Here is a 22,818-nt window from a genome sequence, read left to right as displayed (position 1 = left end):
TCTGCTACAACCTGAAAATAGAGAGTGAATCATGAAACAATGTGGTTCTTGACCTTGTTACATATTTGTACTTAGTTTTCCCAAAATACAAGAAGAAAACAATAATATGACTTTCCATATACTTGGTGTACTTTTCAAGAGGGAAGACTGGATATTTTACAAGAACATAATGGAATTGTTGATGTTAGGGTTTGTGTTGCTATTGTTTAGAGAGAACTTTCACTATCTGAAAGTTCCTGAGTTAGATTCTGCTATAGTTAATGATTAAATATTCTCAATATAAAAATAAATATGAGAGATATCATTACTTACACACTACTTTTACTTAATCTTTACATTGCACATGGGAAAATAGTGATGTGAATGAGCCCAAACTTTAACTAACAATGTTTTGGTTCTGCTTTTGAGTATATTTAATATATAAGCAACTGGTAACAAAAATAAAATTGCTACTTCTTTTAGTTTTGACTGTCAGAGAATGAGGATTATGAGTAAATGTAAGTACGTGATGGACTATTGGCACCTATCATGAAAGTCCATCCAAAAAACCAAACAGAAAATACTGAAACAATTTTTTAATACTAAGAAATAGAATGATATGAAATATTACCAGTACTATATTGCATCTCAAATATTAATTAATATACATAAGGATCTGGCATAAGACTGAAAAGGGAAAGAGCTGATATTTTAAAGAAGTAGTTTCTTTACTGTTATATCCATGTACAGTAACTAATAAAATCCATAAAATTAAAAATCAGAGTGTATGTATTTGGCTATTTCCTGTGGTAGTCAAACAATAATATAAGTTATTAATTTCTTTTTCTGCTATGTGGCAAAAGTGAAAATTTAGCACAAATATCTTCTTTTACTTAATAAAATGGTCTTCAATTTCCTAAAAGAGGGAAAAGATAGTCTCAGAAAACCATATTTAATGCATGATTCTGCCCATTTCTAGCAATTTCTTCATAATTTGCATGATCCTGAATATCTTAAACTCTTTCATACTTACCTAATACACATGAAATACAGAAGATATTCATATCTGACCTGCTGAAGAGGCATATTTCTGATGATGACTACATGTTATAATAATACACTCATAAGCTGTGTAATATCATAAGGATATTTGTTTTACTATTTTTACAAATTCCCTTGCCAGAATCCTTATGCCATAAAGTACATTGCACCCGATCCACATGTTTGCATGCTCCATTTGTTTTGGCTTCCTATAAGGTAAAATATTGTATAAGATTTCTGACAGTAAGTTTAATTCAGCTCTTTCTCGTTCTCACATTTAGAGATCACTAAGTCTGTGAGTAAAATACTGCCCTAGAACAACATTTTTGCACCACATGGGTTCAGCTACTCCTTTGAACATACTTTTTATTTTTTTCCCCTCTTTTGGTGCTTATTTCCTAATCATTCCACCTACTCCTCTAATGTTCACCTCAAATCTTCCCTTTTAACTGCTACCATCAGGGAGAGGTAGCACATAATACAGGCCTTATCTTTTGAAACACATCATTAAGGAGACATTTAATATAATCTTCTTGCTGCATTCTGTTTCTTCTCTGAATCTTAAGTCAAGTTTTGGAGCAGCTCCATAGTGAAAGGACCCAGCTGATCCTACAACCACCCACATCATTAAAGATGGGAGTTGATAAGATACAGACACACACGCTAGTTTGTCTTTATTTACTCACAAGTTTCAGTTTGTCCTTGTAGGATCTAGTTTGTCCTTGTGAATTATAGTTTGCCTTTATATTCTCCCACTTCAAGTCCATGTTTCCTTATTGAATGTTGGTCTTGCTAACTTTAGGCATAATATCAGATGCAGAAGCAGGACCATTTAAAGACTGTTTAACCAGTTTTTCCATACCACCAGACATAGAGCCTTTATTTGATATAATTCCTAGTAGTTCTTCTTCTCTGATCAAACTTTGACTTATACATTATTTATGATCAAAATGGACTCCTATTATATATATATATATATATATATGTATGTGTGTATAAAATGTACTCCACCTACTGGTACTCCCTCTCTCCATCTTTCCTCTCCTCCTTCCTTCATTCCCTTCTGGATTTGCTTGCTGTGAGGGAAAAACTGAATTGCCATTCTGTGAGTAATTCTCCAGAGAAGCTCACATTTTGAGAAACTACGGCCTCCTGAGAAGAGCCATGAGAGTAAGATTTGAAGCAGATCCTCGAGTCTTGACTGACTTAGGTGACTACAGCTCTAGCCAACATCATAATTACAACTACATAAGACAGCCTGAGCCAGAACCACACAACTAACTCACACCCAAATTATTGGATTTCAGAAACTGAGATAATAAATGGTTGTTGTTTGAACCACTAAAATTTTCAGGGGTGTTTGTTGTGTGAAACTATATAACATATTATCCAAATATAGTTATGGACATCAAAGTTTGTGCACTGAATTCAAATATTTCTGAAATCATAGAAATTTTGCAACAGATTTTAAACATATAACTTGTTTATCAATGCACTCTCAGAGTCATCATGAAATAAAAATAGACTTTTGCTCTGGATGATCATTATGAAAAATTTTGCACACTGTAGATATATCTACTACTATAAAGATGGTTTTAAATAAATAAATCCTGTAGTGTTTTGGAAATAATTACTAAATGGGTTCTATATGATAAAGTTTATTTCAAAATAATCACTTAGATTGCTCAGTAGTAAGAAACTTTTAACTAATAAAAACATAAAAAACTACCAAAACTCCCTACAATTCTGGGTTCAAATGCTTACAAAGTATGTAATTTTTAGAGTTTTTAATTGGGTTTCATTATATTCTACTTAGGTTACTTAAAACTGGATAGAACAGAATAATTAGTACTTCGATATCCACTGCATTTATTTCCTTTCAGCCTATTGGGTGCTATGTTAGAACTCAACACCTAGTGCAATGTTGGAACCACCCTCCAACAGGGGTTGGGGAGAATCACTAGACCAGCTAGTGTCTCCAGGCTGAGCGAGAGGGTAGGTGTCGAGGACCCGGCCAGCCACCCAGCCTAGCAAAAATCACACTGTGTTGGGAGTTGAGTCAGCTGAGATGGCGCAGCAACTGCACTTTATTGCGGAGGGGGAGGACTTATATAGTGGAAGAAAGAAGGGCGGGGGGGGGAGAAGGCAGGAGCCAATCAGAGATATGTGTGGCCCTGTTGCTGGGGAGTTATTCTTTGTGTTTGCGGAAGCCAAATCTTGGGAATGTTCAGGCACGTATGGTAAATCATTTCCTCATTTCAATTTGTCACGTACACGGAAATTCCACAAGATCAGAATCACAAGACTGTTTTTTCATACATTTGTAGCTCTGTGGTAAACATAGGCCTCAACTGTGCAATTGCTTCTAACCATTCACTATTATGGCTTTTTTATTCAAAGACAGAGAATACAGTCCTAATTTAAACAAAAACAGAAAGAAGAAAAAAGTTGAACTAACCTTTTACATCAGTGAATAAATTTAAATAAAACAAGAATACACTACATCAGATTTATTATCATGTAGTTAATTGACTTCTCTAGTAATTTCTTTGGAAGTAATTTTTTAAGGGAGAGTGGCTCCACATATTTTAATTAAAATAATGCCAGTCATGTTATAGAAAGGGGATAGTTTTACTTTGGATAGTTACTTATACAACAAGCTCTCACAAACCTAGTACATTCGTCTTCTACCACCTGTCTATGTTGCTGAGTATATCTAGAGTTGAGCTATTTCAAGTCTACTCAAAAAATACTTAAAAAATAATTTTATTCACTGTTTTAGTCAGCTATTTTGCTGCTGTAACTAAAGGATCTGAACAAGACAACTGTACGGAGGAAAAGTTTGAGGGCTCAGAGTTTCAGGGGTCTTAATTCATAGAAGGCCTGTTCCATTCCTTAGGGCTTGAGGTGAGGCTGAACATTATGGTGGAAGAGGGTGGCAGAGGACACAGCTCACATGATGATCAGAAGGAGAGAGATTCCACTCTCCAAACACAAATATATATGTATATATATATATATATATATATATATATATATATATATATATATACCCAAAGCCACGCCCCAATCACGCCCCAATTCCCACTCCCTCCAGCCATACCCTTCTACTTCAGTTAATCTCATTGATTAGACTAAGGTTGTAACCCAATCTTTTTTCCTCCAAACTCTCTTGTGTTGTCTCACATGTGAGCTTTCAGGGAACACCTCACATCCAAACCATAACATTCACATTTAAAATATTTCTGTTATTTTAAAATTTATTAACAAATAATATTTATTAGTAAATTTTATAATAAAACATTAATATTTACTACATGGCAGACATAATAACATATTTTTCCTCTCTTTCTTAAGAAATAAACACTAGCAATCTGGTAAATGTCCATAAATTATTTTTCCACATTTATACACTTACAGTGTATGTATATGTTAGATGACTTTATTTTCATTGTATATGTTAGATGATTGTATTTCCATTTATATTAATTTGAAGTTCTGTTCTTTCATTCAGAGGACAGGGATGATTTTGTCTTCATCAGCACCAGACATCTGCAGTTATGGAAGGATGTGGCACTACTTGATGTCTCTTGTGCTACTCGTGGAATTTGCTAAGAATGAGACAGAATTTCTGATTGCTACATCCCATGTTGATATGTCAGCTGCTGCTTCTGTTACTGATTTCCATAGGGTGATTTTATAGCAAGAGTTGTGAAAAAAATGATTTTGACACTGGTATTTCATGATGCATAGGAACTCAGTGACAATAGTTCGTGGCAGATGCCAACAACCAGAAAAATAAGAACTATTACAAGTCTCTGAAGCCTCAATGGAAAGTGCTCCATGTTGTTTCCTAATTCTACCAATTCTAGTTTTTGAAATATTTAGAAGCTTTGTTCTGCTCAGAGATGACACCTTCAGCAGATTCAGGTTCTAAATTATTACTGCATAAAAATTTGCCCTATCCTTAGTGTCTTAAAATGACATTTATTATCTCATAGTTTTTGTGGAATGTGAATCTAGGTAAAACTTAGCCAAGTGATTCTAGCTCTGGAACTCTCACAAGTCTAGAAAGTGTCAGCTAGAGCTGTCATAATTTTACAGTTTGAATAGGAAAGAATCTATTTCCAAGTTCACTGACATTGTTGTTGTTAGGAATCAGTTCCTCTCTGGATATTGGCCATGGGTCTTCCTCAGTTTCTTGCTATTTGGGCCTCTCCATCAGGCAGCTAACAACATGGCAGCTGGCTATAGCAGGAAAAGGAAATGTAAGAGAGTACAAGCAGTACAGAAGCCAGAGCCTTTAATAATCTAATCTTGGAAGTGACATTCTATTGAATTATTCTATTTGTTATAAGTAAGTCACTAGGTACAACACACACAAAGAGGAAGGATCACACATGTAGTGTATACACAGAGGCAAAGATCATTGAGGGCCTACTTTAGAAGTTGTCTACCATGTTATTTTTTCCCTTGAGCTCAGGGAATCTTTACTTCCCAATAAAATGTCTGGAGACTGCTTTTGATTATAATTTTTTAGCAAAATTATCTTTTATATACATATAATTTGATCTTAACCTAAAATCCTACATTTTATTATATGCTAGAATTTATGTGGAGCATGTGTGAAATTCTAATTTCTCAACTTGTTAAGTTATATATATTTCTTTTTTTTTTCATTTCAGTTTTCATAGTAAAATTCACTGAATGGGTCAAATATCCTGTTTTTATCTTGTTAGTATAGTTATATGCCTTATGTACTCTGTTGATTTATGTGCCTTCTCTCTGTCTCTCAGCTGTGTTGATCAATTTTATGCATGATTTTGCTACCTCTAATTATTTATCTTATTTCTTTTCTCCAGTTTTCTTTGGGTTTCTTTTGTTATGTATTTCAGTTAAAGTACATGTTTATCCCATTAATCTTCATCTTAAAAATAAAAACATTCAGCTTGCTAATAAACAACTTTTATTATTATATCCTAGATCAATAAATAGAATGCTACTGAGCACATCAGAAACTTTTTTGTGCTTTCTCCGTATCATCAAAATTCCCTTCTTCCATAAAGGCATGCTTTAATAGGTCAGAACAAAGCAGCACTTAGTCTAGGGCTAATTTTTCTCAATACAGAGGCAAATCCTACTATACCTTTGCCATATTGACTATGAGTTTTCCCATCTTGGCTGGTGGGAATAGGGACCAATACTGACCCTGTATGAGATCTGAGCACTGTTTCATGTTAAGGAATAGTTCTTCCCATGGTCTTGGGTAATTTCTTCATATGCAAGTACTGATGAGTACTGTGAGAAACACTTTATGGGGAACTAATGCAAATTTCTTGTATTCTCTCTCTGTGCAACAACACCATTCTGCATTATCTTGTCCTGCAAACTCTAGCAATCTTGTCTCACTATAATCACTGCTTAATCTCCAAATTCAGGAAGCCTAGCAGGCTCTCCCTGGATTTCACCTCCTTGTGTTGTACCTTGGAAACCCAAGGCAATAAATAGTGATAAAAATAGAAAATACCTCATTTTCCACTTCTTATGGATCATTGTACCTTTTGCCCCAATTTGTAATGTCTTCAAAATTACTGTTTCTTTCATTTTTCTTTATTTAAGATTTTCTCTGATAAGATAATAAATCCAGCTGCTGATACATCATCTTAGAGTAGAAGTCTCAGAATACTTAATAAACTATTTTTGAATTATTTTTAATTGATTCATTATAGATATAGGTAAAAGTGGAATTCATTGTGGTATGTTCATACATGCACATGACAGCTTTGTTAATTTTTTCTCCATAAACATTTTAAAGAAGCTAGTACAAATTTTCCTTGCCTCAACTTTAGAACTAATTCCTGTGGTTTTTTTTTTTTTTTTCTAGTACATTCTACACCAACGTGCTACTCAAAGACAGTTGCCATTTCATATGCAGTGCTAACCCTCTGCTATCTACAATCTTATAACTTACAAAATTAACTAAGACTGGGCACAGTGGTTCATGCCTATAATCCTAGTGACTCAGGAGTCTGAGATAGGAGGATTACAAGTTTGAGGCCAGCCTCAGCAATTTAGTGATGTCCTATGAAATTAGAGAGACCTTGTCTCAAAATAAAACATAAAAAGTGTTGGGGATATTCAGTGGTTAAGTGCCCCTAGGTACAAAAATAAAATTAACTAAGGCCAGTTAATTTTTGATATGATGTTAACTTTCTGAAGAACAGATTGTTAGTATGGACATTTCTCCTTGAAAAAAAGTAATAAAAGTTAAAGTTTGTATTAAATATCAATGAGTTACAGAATCCCTGGATATTTAAAAGCATATTCCAAGTTGAAAAATTAATCTATGGCATTAAGGTGGTTTAACACAGTATTATTCTCTCATCTACTTTCAGGTCATCCTTAGGTAAAACTGCTCTTTTGTTAATACCTACATAACTTTTGTTAAAGTTATGAATTAGTCCCTTATTCTTAATATGAATGAAAATATAAGGGTGAAAAAATATTTCAGTGAAGCTTCCAACATGAAAGGAAGAGACAGAAATAAACTGAAAATAGATAAATTAATGTTGTGGGAAGTATGATCATGGAGGCAATAGAAAAAAAACTTCAAATAAATATAGTTAGTGTACTCAGGCAATTTAGAGGAAATGTTGATGAGAAAACATTCACTGTATAAGTGATAATGGAAAAGAATGCTTATAAAGAAACACATAAAGAAAAACATTTTTAAGAAATTTAAACTAGTATGGCATTATGTAAAAAAGTGGATGTGTAACCGATGTGATTCTGCAATATGCATATGGGGTAAAAATGGGAGTTCATAGTCTGCTTGAATCAAATGTATGAAATATGTTATGTCAAGAAAAATAAATAAATAAATAAAAAGAAATTTAAATTAGAAGCAAAAAATAGAGATTTGATAAAGTTAAAAAAAAAAATCTCCCCAAAGTAGGAAAAATAGGAAAAGAGGGGAAAAGTAAGACAAAACAAGTAAAGAATAAAATGATTAAACCAGAAAGTTATATTAAATGCTTGAAAATTAGAATGGAGAGGAGAAAAACATTGGAAGTATATTCTCCCAACAAATGTAGGAAAGAAAGACAAATATTTCTAGTAATTAGAGATACAAATATCAATATTAATGAATGTACTGGGCCAGAAGAGAGAATACTAAAGACTACACCAAGTGCCATCATCATGAAATGTTAGTATGCAAGGGATAAAGAAAAAAAAGACAGCTTTCAGAATGAAAATTAAAAATGAGCAAAGAGCAACTCCACAGAGAATAAATTATTTACAGAGAGCTGGAGATTATAATGACACAGGAACTACCAATACTAACATGTGGAAACTAGAAGATACTTTAGGCATACCTCCAAAATTCTGAAAAAAATTGGCATTCAAGCTAGAATGTTATAATTATTTAAACTGGAAATTAAAGCAAAGGACAAAATAAAGACCCTTTCCCCACTATGGACACAATTTACTCTCAATATGATTTACCACCCATGTAAATGCTCAAGAGGCTAGTGGATGATGCAATCTTCTACAGAATGTCAACAAACCAACAGAGAGAAAGACAAGATTTCCTAGAGCCAGGAAAAAAATAATCTAACTTAGATGACAAGAAACAGAAGTTCTAGAACGAAGGCAAACATAAATGGCTGAATGATTGTTGTTCAATAGGCTAATCAAGATTGAAGAGAGAAGGAGTCTCCAATAAGGAAAAAAATCCATAAAGAAAGTAGATATGTTACACTGAACTGTGTGAACAACGTTGCTGAAATACACTTTATAGAGTTTGTGGAGCATTTGGGAAGAATTACCAATAGATAAGTAAAAAAAATATATAGATAAAAAATAAAATTCTTTTTTAGGAAAGAATTCTATAAGCAAGGATCTATGATTATTATATATTGTGATAGCATGAACAAATGTGACTCCATTTTGTTTTATGACTTCATCCTGTAAAACAACCATGCCAAGTAGAAGAGTCATGACTGGAGCAAGATGTTCTTTTCCTTTTGCTATAGAAACCTTTAAGAACACGGAACTACCTAATGGGGTATTGTTTCTGTAACTAGGGTAACGGGGCTCTGTTTCTGTAACTGGGGTGACTTGGCTAACTATGATTGGTTAGGCTTCCCTCCGCTTGACTGCACTGTCCTGCTTCTGTAACCTGGCTTGCTTGCATTGGCTAGACCCCCCCCCCCCCAACATCCCTTTTGTGGTTTTCAGGCTTATAAGGAGTGCCCTTGCAATTGTTCGGGGCTGATCAGGGGAACAGCTTTATGTTCTGGTCAGTCGCCACCGGTGTGCTTCAATAAAGGCTTGATTCGATTATACGTGAGTGGTCTGGAAGTCAGTTCATGAAACCCTGGGACGAAGCTTTAACTATAACATATTACCTATCTTCATAATGGAAAACTTTTGCAATGTCACTGTGATATAAATATTATTGAATGATCCACAAATTGTGATATGATTACATTTGAAAAATGAGGGGGAAGAAAAATTAGAGGGAGGGAAGATAGGATAAAGTGTTAAATTCTCAATTGTTATAATAAGAGTAGTACACAACAATAAAATTGATAAATAAAATATATATTATTTAGAAATACAAAGGGAAATAGATTAAAATAATGCTAAGAGTTGGAAATGATTACCTCTGGAGGGATGAAGTTTAAGGGTAGGAAAAGGTGAAACGAGCAATCACTCTTTCATTTTTGTAATCCATTTAGTTTATATGCTTGTTATAAAATATGTGCATGCAATGCACTTGTAAAAATAATTCAAAGAAAAAATTAGATGGAGCAAATATTGTTGATACCCTACCCCATAGTCCATTGGCTCCCACTGACTCCATTGAAGCTATGGGAGATGATTCTTGCACACTTTGACAGTGCTTCATCTTAAGGGCTTGAGGAAGAAGCTTCTCTTCTCTACCTGAGGGATTTCTTGGTGGTAGGGGATAAAGTTTACTGCAAATGAATTTGAACTAAACCCCCAAAACAATGAGAATTGTTGTACAGATGTGGTTATGCATGTATAGCACTGGTTTTGATGATGGTAACAGTGGAAATTAAAGTGCCAATAATGAGGTTCTTTTCAAATTATTTAATTCTTCAAAAAATTGTGAGAAGTGTTATTTTTTCCTACTCAATAGGACAAACACCTAAAGGTCAGATAAGCCAAATACTGGGACCCATATACCATGGTTAGTAAGTACAGTAAGTGCCAGAACTGAAATTTCTCTGTAATAATCAGACTATAAACACTTGTTGTTGTTGTCATCTTTTCCTTGACATCTAATTTTGGGGAAACCCAAACTAAAGGTGTATGGTATGCTTATCAACAATGCCTATTTATATGCCTCTTCTTTTATATTTTTATTGGTATTATTTTTCATTTCAATCTTGCTATTGCCTTGTAGCAATAAAGCAATCCTCTTTTATAATTGACTTTAAAATACTAAAACCAATATCACCTTTAATATTATTATGAGCATTGATGTCATGTAAACAAAAATTCCAGAGCAGATTTCAGAGTTGAGCTCTAACATATGTGACGGATTTTTGTTGTTGTTGTTGTCTATAATGGTTATAATTCATGGCATCTCTTAACAGCTAAGAGATGCATAATGGTACATATTCATTATGACAATGTTCAGCAAATACAATATAATCAAATAAATGTATATTAGCTGATCTATTATGGTGGTTTTAAAATATGTCCATTAATTATTTGACATTTATAAAGCCACAGATCTATGTCTTCTCTCCTTGAATTTAGGTTGACTTTAAAGTTTTGCTAATAAATAGAAGGAATAATGTCATATGAACACTGGTGTTAGGTTAGAAAAAAATATGCAGTTTTCATCGGGTTCTCTTGGAATGCTTATTCTCTTCATATTCCCTTTTAGAATGCTCCCCCACAAAAGGAGCTATCATGCTATGAGAAATCACAAACATTAGGAAAGACTTAACATAGGTACTTCAGTCAATGATGGGGACCATGCTCCCAGCATTCTAGTAATTCCAGTGAAGGATCATTAAAGCTCTCAATCATTAAGTCACTCCTGGTCTTTGAATCTTCCCAGCTGAGCCCTCAGACACCAAGGAGCAAAATCAAATCATCTCTGCTATGCATTTCTAAACTTCAAATCTGCACAAATGTGCACATGGAAAAATGGTTTACTTTAAAATAATCAGGGTGTTTGTTACACAGCAATAGTAACTGGGGCACATTAACATTCATTACATAATTATTAAAAACACATATTGTGGTATATGCCATTTAAGAAGGCAAAATTTAAAAGAGAGTGTTCTTTGTTCATCTTTGTTCCTGACAATACTGCTAAGGAATTTTGAATCAGTCTATATCCATTGTCTTTCTGAGGTCAAGAAAAGCATGTCTTTCTAAGCAAAGAGGGAACAGGAAAACCCAGAATTAGAAAGACAGGAGCATAGGACACATTGTTATTAAAAATGTCTGTGCTTTGAAACAGTACACAATTAGTAACAAGGAAAACTGCATCATATATAATAGAGCAAATAAATGCAGAACTTCCAGTTGCATAGAGTACAGGGTATTTACTGGAGCATCTTGTAGTTTTGAGAGGTTTTTTTTTTTTTTTTTTTTTAATCACCATGGCATCCCAATGTAATGTTCCAAAGGGATTAATTTGGTAGGAAATTAAATGCTTTGCTTAGATACAAGATCTTTTAAAATTATATATGTGCCAAATTGTGCTAAAATAATTGGGTAGCTGAGGACATCTGCTGCAATAAATTCAAATAGTGAATATTCAATTTAAATTAATACCAAGAACCATATCAAAAAGTCTTTATACTTCTCCTGCTTTATGTATGAAGAGTCTGAAAATAGTTCATTTTAAAGATGTAAGAAAATTGTGTGAAAAGTACTGCAGTAGCCTAATTATGAAGTAATATCACAAAATGATATTCATAAAGTAGGGCCACAATTTATATTAAAAGCATGTCCCAGGGCTTTGTGGTCAATTCCTAGATTGGGTTTTACCACATTTGTGCTTATATGGTCCATATTTGGGGATTTAGTCTTATTTTACTCAGTTATTTGGGAATTAGCTATTTAGATTGCTTCTTGTCTGCCTGCTTTAGAGCTCAAGAAATGCAGTAGATTGATGTCAACACCTTATTTCCACACCAGGGTAAATACACCTATGCATGCCAGGCATTGGTGCTTACTGCTGCATAAGATAGTCTATTTTCTCTTCAGAGTTTTCTTGATTATATTTAGTGAGGAAATAAGTTGAAACTGTATATCATGATTTAAAAAGGATGAGAGGCTTTCATGAGCTAGTATATAATGAAATGTTTTTAGAAAAGGACCAGTTTAACTGATGGAAGTTTACAATTTTACTATCTAATCTAGCTACTAATTTCTTTTGAGATAGAAAGCTTGTAGAAGGTCTTTCAATTCATATTTATAGCTCTAGTTTTTCTGAGAAAATTCTAAGAGTTTCTTTTTCCTTTTCTCTAAAAAACAAAAACAAAACAAAACAAAGAAAGCCAAAACAAACAACAACAACAAAACAGTTTTTATAGTTTGATTATTACAAAGAAATTTTGATTCTGGCACTTACTGTACTTATTAACCATAGTATATGGGTTCCAGTATTTGGCTTATCTGACCTTTAGGTGCTTTCCCTATTGAGTAGGAAAAAAAATAATACTTCACATGATTTTTTGAAGAATTAAATAATTTGAAAAGAACCTCATTATTAGCACTTTAATTCCCACTGTTACCATCATCAAACCCAGTGCTATACAATTATAACCACATCTGTAAAACTGTTGGCTAGAGCTGATGAGGTTTAGATTCAGGAAACAATTTTGAGCAGAAAAGGTGGTATCTTGGAACTGGAAGAGAAGATGAGGGAGAAAAAGAAATTGAATGTGACTAATTTTTCAGCTGTGCTAACTGGGATTGGGGGAATGTGAAAATAAAATGTATTTTTTTATGTTTCATAAAATATATACACAACCAGTGTTTATGATGTGTATTACTGTTGATTCTGTAACTCTAATTTACCTTATTTTGTACTCATAAAAACCCTATGAAGTAGGCAAAATTATTTTTCTCATTTTACAGAGGTTGTTATGCTCTTTTGTAACCACAGAGAAATTTAGAAGCATATTTAGAAAAGTTTGTAACTATGGCAGCCAGAATTTGCACTAAGCAATAAGATTCCAGAACCCATGGTTTTATATACTACCTAAACTAATTATTAAATAGTTTTTCAGAAGGCACTAGTCACTATGAGGTTATAATAAGGGAGGGTTAAGAGAAAAATAGAGATTCTATACCATTTTATAATTTGGGAAGGATTTTCTAGCTAGTGAAAGAAACTTCAAAGGAACAATTGCCATGAGAGTTTATGTTGAAATTGGCTGTTACCTCAATAAATTGGCCCAGGAACTGAACAGACACTTCTCAGAAGAAGATATCCAATCAATCAACAAACATATGAAAAAATGTTCAACATCTCTAGCAATTAGAAAAATGCTAATCAAAACTACTCCAAGATTTCATCTCACTCCAATCAGAATGGCAGCTATTAAGAATACAAACAACAGTAAGTGTTGGTGAGGATGTGGGAAAAAGGCATACTCATACATTGCTGGTGGGACTGCAAATTGGTGCAGCCCATATGGAAAGCAGTATGGAGATTCCTTGGAAAACTTGAAATGGAACCACCATTTGACCCAGCTATCCCACTCCTTGGTTTATACCCAAAAGACTTAAAAAGAGCTTACTACAGGAACACAGCCATATCAATGTTTATAGCAGCACAATTCGCAATAGCTACATTATGGGGCCAACTTAGATGCCCTTCAGTAGATGAATATACAGGGAAACTTTGGTATATACGCAATGGAACATTACTCAACATTAAAAGAGAATAAAGTCATGGCATTTGCAGGTAAATGGATGGAGTTGGAGAATGTAATGCTAAGTGAAGCAAGCCAATACCCAAATAACAAAGGCTGAATATTCTCTTTGATATGAGGATGCTGACTCATAATGGTGATGGTAGGGAACATAGGTGGAATGGAGGAACTTTAGATAGGGCAAAGGGGAAGGAGGGAAAAGGAGGCGGCAAGGGGGTAGGAATCATGGTGGAATGAGATGGACATCATAACCGTAAGTACATATATGAAGACATCAATGGTGTAAAAATACTTTGTGTATAATCAGTGATGTGAAAACTTGTGCTTTATACGTGTAATATAAAATGAATTACATTCTGCCATCATGTATAACAAATTAGAATAAATAAATAATAATAAAAAAGAATAGTAGTGCTTTCAAGGAGTGATGAGAAGGTGGAATCAAGCGGACGCTGTATAGGAGAAGGAACTGAGGACATTGGAGAGAGAACAGGCTTGAACATGGAAGGGGGTTCAATCATGAAGGACTAAGATCTGCTAAAAAGTATGTACTGAGGCAGGTTGGGCCGCATAAAAGAATTACAGGTATGTGAGGGACGTGGCTGCTTGCATTTGAAAAGATTGCTTGTGGTTTCAGTGGAGAAAACTAAGATGGTGAACCAGGAGGCAGGGGCAGTAGGAGGATTTTGTAGTAATCCATGTGAGAAGCGATGGGCTCTGGATGAAGGTGGTGGGAATAAAGATGGGCAAAGACAGGCTCAAGAGTAAAAGAGGCTTTCTTTATGCAAGGATGATTGATACCTGGAAGAGACACCTGAAAGTGAATGAACTCTTTTATTGTAGGGGCCATTTTTTCAAGTAAGTAGCAGGGTGAATGACTTGTTGGAACTTACCTGGAAAAATTAAGCTAAAATTAGTTTTCAAACTGATATTTTTATATTACCAGTAATTATTTAGGGTATAATCACAATTATAAACTAATGTTTAAGATAAAAGATGAATCAGGAGTTTGAGGTCCATAATTTTCGACACAAATTTTACGGAAGCAGGAAAGTGACATCTTTCACTTTATACTTAAGCTTGTGTGAGAAATCCATAATAAAAACCATTTTGAGAAAAATATTCAGGCTTTGACAATTTCTTCAAGGATCTCTTCATTTGATATTAAGGCCATTATGTCATTGTTCTTATTGGTTTTCTTCTTTTTCCACTGTTAGCTGGTTTAACTAGGCAAGACTGTCATTGGCCTAAGCTTAGACAGACATACTTAGAGCACTTTTCCTAGATCATTGCAATTAACTTCATGAAACTGTATCCTTTATAAGAATTGCAATTTTTCTTAGCAGTTGATTGGCTGTACATTTTAATATATTTTGTATGATTAGCAGGGAACTTGAAATTCAGGGATAACCTTCTCAATGGTAAACTCCTTAGTAAATGTTTTTGTGTTATGATAACTATTGTTCTGTGCAACTTGTTGCCTATGGGGACTTGGATAATAAATACTTGGATAATGAGACCAGCTTATTATTTGCCACCTATTTAGTGGGATTATGTCCCAACAGAAAAAAAAGAAATTAGCTATTACATAGTAACATATACAAAAAGTTTTATTTAAAAGGTACACACAGATAATTGTTTCTGTGGGCTTACAAGTGACTTGACCTGAGAAAGAAGAAATAGTAAATATTGAGTACTGTCTTACATTCACTTCAGTTTTGAAATATAAAGAAGTAAGCTAGATAGCATCTAGACAGGCATGTTTTGTTAAAATTAATTGATTCAGAAATATTTATTGAGTACTCACTATTTTCCAAACATTTTCTGAATACCAGGGCTATAACAGTGAACATAACAGAAAGATGGGAGGCCAACAGGAGAAAAATAAATAAAGCATTTTAAGATAGTAAAGAAAATGCTTCTTGTGATGCCACTTTTTCTATAATTAAACACAAAATCAACTATAAAACACTTTTAATTTTCTAAGATAATAAATTACACATTCTTTTTTTGTGGTTTGGTGCTTCCTTGGGTCAGACATGACTGTTTATGATGAGAGATTGGGTTGAACCTTCTCCTATGCAATCCATCAAGTTGTTCAGGTAAAGTATACAGGTAATGTTCAATAAATCTCTTAAAACATATGTGTTAAATATATAAGTATTTTGCTTTGTAGTATATTGTTTCATCTTCCCTGAATTATGATAATTGGACTTACATTTTTTTAATTTCACATGGTGAGAGAGTGATATGCATTCAATTGAACCTGTACTTTGAATTATGAATTTTTATCTTTTCCTAGCCTAATGATATACAGTGTGATCCTTTTTCATCATGCCTGACAAGAGCAGCAAGCTGCAGCCCCATTATCAGCCTGCAATCACAAAGGGAAATGACCAATACTCTTCAGTTTACTGTGACGATAAGCAATGATATTTGTATGTTATGAGCATTAAATATATTCTTTATGTACAATGTTTTCAACTTATAATTGGGTTTATCAGGATGTAACCCTATTATAAACTGAAGAGCATCTGCAACTGCCTTTATAATTTTTTAGAATTTGATTCATTTTCTCAAATAATTCATTTTGTAAAAATAGTGTAAGGAAAAAATAACCAGAAGTACACAATAAATTCATGAAAAAAAATAAAATTAAATAAACACCTTAATATTTTCTGCAAGATAAGGCATTGGAAATACTAATAAAATCTCAAAATAATGGCTACAATGGAGGTGAAATATGGGTAGTGGGATGAATATGACCTAACTTTCTATGTACATATATGAATATACCACAGTGAATCTCACCATTGTGTATATCTACAAGACTGGGAATCCTAATTAGAATAAGATATATTCCATGATTGTGTACACACACACACACACACACACAATTATACTGTTAAATATAACTAAAAAGAACCAATAAAAATAAGAGAAATATTTTGCTGCTTTTCAAATGGTGTAGTTTTGGTGAAAATATTCAAATGATATTTTAGAGGCAGATATTTCAAGATATGGAATTGGAAACTTATTCTAAGGAAGAATAATGGAACAAAACAATAAAAAGAAGTTTTTGGAATATGTGAGAGTTACTATTTTGGACTAAATTCTCAAAAGAAAAAGAGTCTAGAATGATATCAGGATACAAAAGACCTGTACTTAGTGAATAAATTTGAAAAGGGTCTAATCAGTATGAACAACACTAAGGAAAACTCGATTAGAGGAATTTTACTTTTCCTTTATTCCTATAAGAATGTAATTTCATTATGAGACCAATGAACCAGAAAAATATGATTTACTTTGCAAATTTACTCATCCCATTTATAATGTACAACATGTCTTATTTCTGCATAGCTCCAACATTTCATGGCCACCTGTTTCACTGAATACCATGCTATTTCTTTTTGAAACATGTTTTTTCCCTATATTTTTAAATCTAATGGATTTTATTCTGATTTATGCAATGAGGAGTTTATAATCTGCAGTAGAGAAATAGTCATGGTTTTAGTCCAGAAAGAATGAACATTTACACATGTAAATCATTTTCAGTTATTAATCCTGTTCATATTCAAGTGTGTGATCTTATCAGTTGCCTCTGATCCATTATGGTCTTATGTAATCATGGCAAATATGGCATTTTAAACATTCAACAAGGATAAAATATAAATATAAATATAAATACATGTGAATATGTATAAATATATATGTATAAATACATATGAATAAATATAAATACATATGAATTTATTCATTTAAAATTGGGTCAATGGGATTTCTGAATACATTGCTCAAAATTCTCCTAAAACTGACAGTAAAATCTCCTAAGGCCATACTAACAATTGAACATTTAAGGTAAAACTCTAATTTTCACATACGCTTATGGCTCAAGGCAACGTATATGAAAGCATTTATATGTTTTAATGCTTTATTTGTGTCTATAATAACATTAAGAAAAAAATAACATATGTTTTCCATCTGTTAGTCTTTTACATATTTGTTCTATGGAAACAATATCCAAGTTATCATCCAGTCACAAATGGGTTAGGACAAGTAGTAATGTTAGACTAATGGCCTATGGTCTTCCTATTTGAGAATGAACAACTAACTGCACTGGGACAATTTCTTTACCTTTATAATACCTACCTGTCCTTTCTCCTAGCTGAATTGCTATTTTCTTTCCAGATGAAACAGGAACAAGCAAAATATTTATGTGGCAACAACACTATTATTTTACTTTTTCCAGGTGCTATAAATTAAAACAAATATTGAACATAATGAAATCCTAAAGTAGCATAATTTTGAATATCATGAAACTGCCTGTGTTTTCTTAAAGACAACATGAGAGAACAAAGTCATATGGAGCCCTTTTTATCTTAGAGCCAAGGGTTGAAAAATTGGAAAGTTCAGCATTTATGAGCAGGAAGTCTAACTCCAGTGAGTCTAATTTCTATGGCAGATGTCTAAAAAGTGAAGAAATGATAAAATCCCTACTCATTACCAGCACTTGCTCTACCTGCCCTCATAGAACTAAAGGATGTGCAGAGGAATCCCAAGTCATAGGGAACTACAATACCAAAAGGCAACCCACTGAGAATGAGGGTTTCAACCAATGTGACACATACACTCATTCTACTTGTGCTTATTCTTCTTTGTGAATAGCATTATCTTCTTTATCCTAACAAGGACAGTACAGACTTGTGCTGAATGAGTAAAAAATAATTGACTTCATTTTCTTTAATATCCCTTAGAGGAAATTCAGACTGATTAGATGAAAGTTTCTGTAATTATTTCTAATGCTGCTTGACATGATCTTTTCATGATAATAAAAAAATGGAAGTAAGGAAAAATAAAAGACCAATCAACCAAAAATATTCAGTGAAAATCACTGGATATAAAAAATAGATGTACATTATTATAATGAGTACATTCATATGTTATATATGAATTCTAATATAAAACATTAAAATTAGCAAGGGTTTTCCTGAATTGTGACATTATATGTACTTTACTTCTTTTTCTATACTCCAAGTTTTTAAACAATTAGTATATTTGTATATATTCAGGAAAAAAATACACAATTAAAAATGTAGGCAGAAGGCCAGGGTTGTGGCTCAGTGGTAGAGCATTGCGTAGCATGTGTGAGGCACTGGGTTCAATCCTAGCACCACATAAAAATAAAACAAATAAAATAGAGGTATTGTGTCCATCTACAGCTAAAAAATATATTTTTTTAAATTGTAGGCAGAGTCTACTTCACCTCAAGAGAGAACCATTTTAAATATTCTGTTTGGAAGTGTTTCCATTATAGGATGCCCCATGATTTCACACTTTCAATGTAGAGAAAATAGATATTTAACAGTATTCATTGATAGGTGATATTCAAGTTTGTACAAAATTAAATAGGCCATCTCTGATATTCTAATTCCCATATTCATTTTCATATTAGAACTATGCAGAGGCAACTCTGACAGTCAGTCAGTCCCTTATCTGCAATGATTACTTTAACAGTATTCCCCAAGGCATATCGTGTCATATTGTTTGACCTTCAGTTAACTAACTCATGCTGATTTTTTTAATGGTCCCTTAAGACAGGTTCCCCTTACTTATATTGAGTCTAATAGAGAAACTCTTATAGGTTTTCTTTTTTACTATTTCTCAAAAATCCCATTAACAGAGTCTCTATTGTAATAGTCATCTAATTATAACATGCTCCTTTCTGAGCTCAGAGGGCAAGCATTCTAATAAAACCGTGGTTCCTTACTGAGAAGTGAAAAGAAATAACTGTCATTCTCACTTCAGTAGTAAATTTTCATAAATTAGAGTCTGTACAAATTTAAATCCACTTGACAAAATGTAAAGTTGAAAGGGTGAGTCTACTACTGATTTGGGCATAAACTAGGGATACAAAAATATCCTGCTTCAATGTTAAGTAGATTCTTTGTTTTTCTAAACTATTTTATTGAAAGATGACTGACATTTAAAAAGCTGTACATATTTAATGTGTATCTCTCAGTCATGGAATAAACATGTATATGAAACTATCACTACTATCAAGACCACAAATATATCTATCATCTCCTAAAGTTTCCTCCTGTTCTATCATCATCATCATCATCATTACTATTATTATTATTATTCTCATTATTACTGTTTTATGGTATGTTCACTTACCATAAGATCTACTCTCTTGGCAAATTTTAAGTATTTGCAATATGGCATTACTAGCTATGGACACTATATGGCATGGTAAATATCCTGACATTTTCTTGTGCAACTGAAACTTTGAACTCTTTAGTCATCACCTCCCTGTTTCTGTCTTCCATTGTCTGGTAATCACTGTTCTCTGTGCTTTTATAGAGAAGTTCTACAATATTTATCTTTCTGTACCAAGCTTATATCACCAAGCATAATTTCCTCTTTGTCCACATGTATTGTCACAAATAGTGGGATTCTATTTTTTTTTTTTTGTAAGGCTGAATAATATACCACTATCTACATAAGCCATATGTTATTTATCCATTCTTCTACTGGTGGACATTTAGATTGTTTCCGTATCCTGGCCCTTGAGAATAATGCTATAGTGAACATGGGATTATAGATATCTCTCTACATCCTAATTTGAAAACCTTTGAATATATATCAAGAACCAGGATTTCTGGATCAAATAGCATTTCTATTTTTAATTTTATGAAGGACTTCTAACTTTTATATAATGGCAGTAGTAATTTGCCTTCTTACCAACAGGATATCAGGGTTCCTTGTCCTCCACATCCTCACCAACACTTATTATCTTTCATCTTTTTGACCACAGACATTCTAACAGGTATAAAGTGATACCTCATTCTTGTTTTAATTTGCATTTCACTGATGATTAGTGATGCTAATCCCCTGTTCATATACCTACTAACCATTTTATGTCTTAGAGAAGTGTCTTAAGTTGGGTTATTTATTTATTTTTTGCTATTTAGTGCTATCCGTTTTGTGTATATTTTGGATATCAATCCATTGCCAGATATATAATTCACAAATATGTTGTCCTATCCCATAGGTTGTTTTTGTATTCTTTTGGCTTTTTCCTTTGATATACAGAAAATTTCTTAGTTTGATGTAATCTTACTTGCTTAAATTGCTTTGAGTACCTGTACATTTGGCATAATATCGAAAAAGTCAGGGCCTTTTTCCCTATGTTTCCTTCTAGGAGTTTTAAGGTATCGGGTCTTACATGTAAGTCTTTGATCCTTTTTGAGTTTTTATTTTTTGTATAAGGGATAAGATTACGGTACATTTTCATTTCTTGGCATATGGATATTCAGATCTCCCAGCACCATGTCTTGAAGAGACTGTCCTTCTACCACTATGCATTTTTGGAACGTTCATTGAAAATCAGTTCATCATAAAGATGTTTGTTTATTTCTGGGATTTCTATTTTATTCCATTGATTGAGGTGTCAATTTTATAACAGTATGTTGCTATTTAATTCCTATAGCTTCTAATATAATTTGAAATTAAAAACTATGATACTTTTCACATCATTCATGCTCAAGGTTGCTTTGGCTATGTGGGGTCTTCTGTAGTTCCATATGAATTTTAGGATTTTATTTATTCCATTTTATCCAAATTGGTCAAATTATATTTTCAGAAGAAATCCTATGATCTCTGCCTAAGCGAATCTGATTTTCAATTATGTTTTCCACAAAGGCATTTCCCTTCTATGACTGTTTGTTTCTTTAAAGTCTTGATAAGCATTGCTATATTTTCTCATTTTACTATATCAAAAATGGTCTTTATTTTCCTATGGACATAATGGATCTCATCTGTACTTTCTTAAGGATAGAAATCATTGTTCATTTTTTGTATTGTTACAGTTTTTATCTGGCATGTCTTTCAAAGGTGTATGTGTTGAAAACTTGGTTCCCTACTAGTGATGCTATTAGGTTGATTGAGCCTACTGGGAAGAAGTATATCACTGGCGGTGTGACCTTGAAGGGTATACTGAGACCCTGGGTCTTTTATCTCTTTGTTTCCTGGCCACCATGGTATGAGCAAGTTTTCTCTGCCAAGATACTTCTCCCATGATATACTGTTTCACTATAATCCCCAAAACCACTTAGCCAAACAACCATGGATTGAAAGCTCTGAAACAGTAAGCTAAAATAAATCTGCTTTTTTATCTTAGGTATTTTATCACAGCTGCAGAAAACTGAATAACACACATATATTTGTTCCTTTTTACATCTATGAAAGATTCTAAAGGGATGTTCTTTTGATCAAATAGTAAGCCCATATTTCTCATCCTCCTTTGAAGCTAGGTTTAGAATGAGTCACTCACTGGGTTCTAACAAGTAGAATATGGGCAGACTTGGTTCATAAAATAAAATCTTACATGCTCTTACTCTTTCTTTTTGATCACTGAACTACTGAATACAGAAAATCTAATGAAGAATCTGAGATATCCCTCTAAAGTAGTAGAGCCATAGGAAGCAAAGACTGAGATTCTCGGATCATTATGTGGAAAGATTCTTACTAGCAACCTAGGTCAACTCTAAGTTGAAGAAGAAAACTAATTTATATTGTTATAAATGTTTAGATTACTTTCATTACAACACCTTCTGCTAAAAATCTTGATTATACTATGTTTCCTTTATAGGATGACTTTAACTTTGGTTGCTATGTTGAAGTCTCCCAGAATCTTGTCTTTAACTTTTACCTCTTCCTTGAACATTGTATTAGCATTTCTTATCATCTGCTATACAGGACAAGAAAAAAGACCTCTCAAATAATATTTACCAAAAAGAAACTAAGGTTATCAATGTTATTAGTTTCCCAGAACTGCTATTAAACAAACAAACAAACA

The sequence above is a fragment of the Marmota monax genome, unplaced genomic scaffold (genome assembly GCF_021218885.2).
Source record: "Marmota monax isolate L192 unplaced genomic scaffold, Marmota_monax_Labrador192_F-V1.1 WCK01_AAM20220418_F8-fsc00075, whole genome shotgun sequence".
Taxonomy (NCBI): Eukaryota; Metazoa; Chordata; class Mammalia; order Rodentia; family Sciuridae; genus Marmota; species Marmota monax.
Note: the sequence above shows the minus strand (reverse complement) of the source record.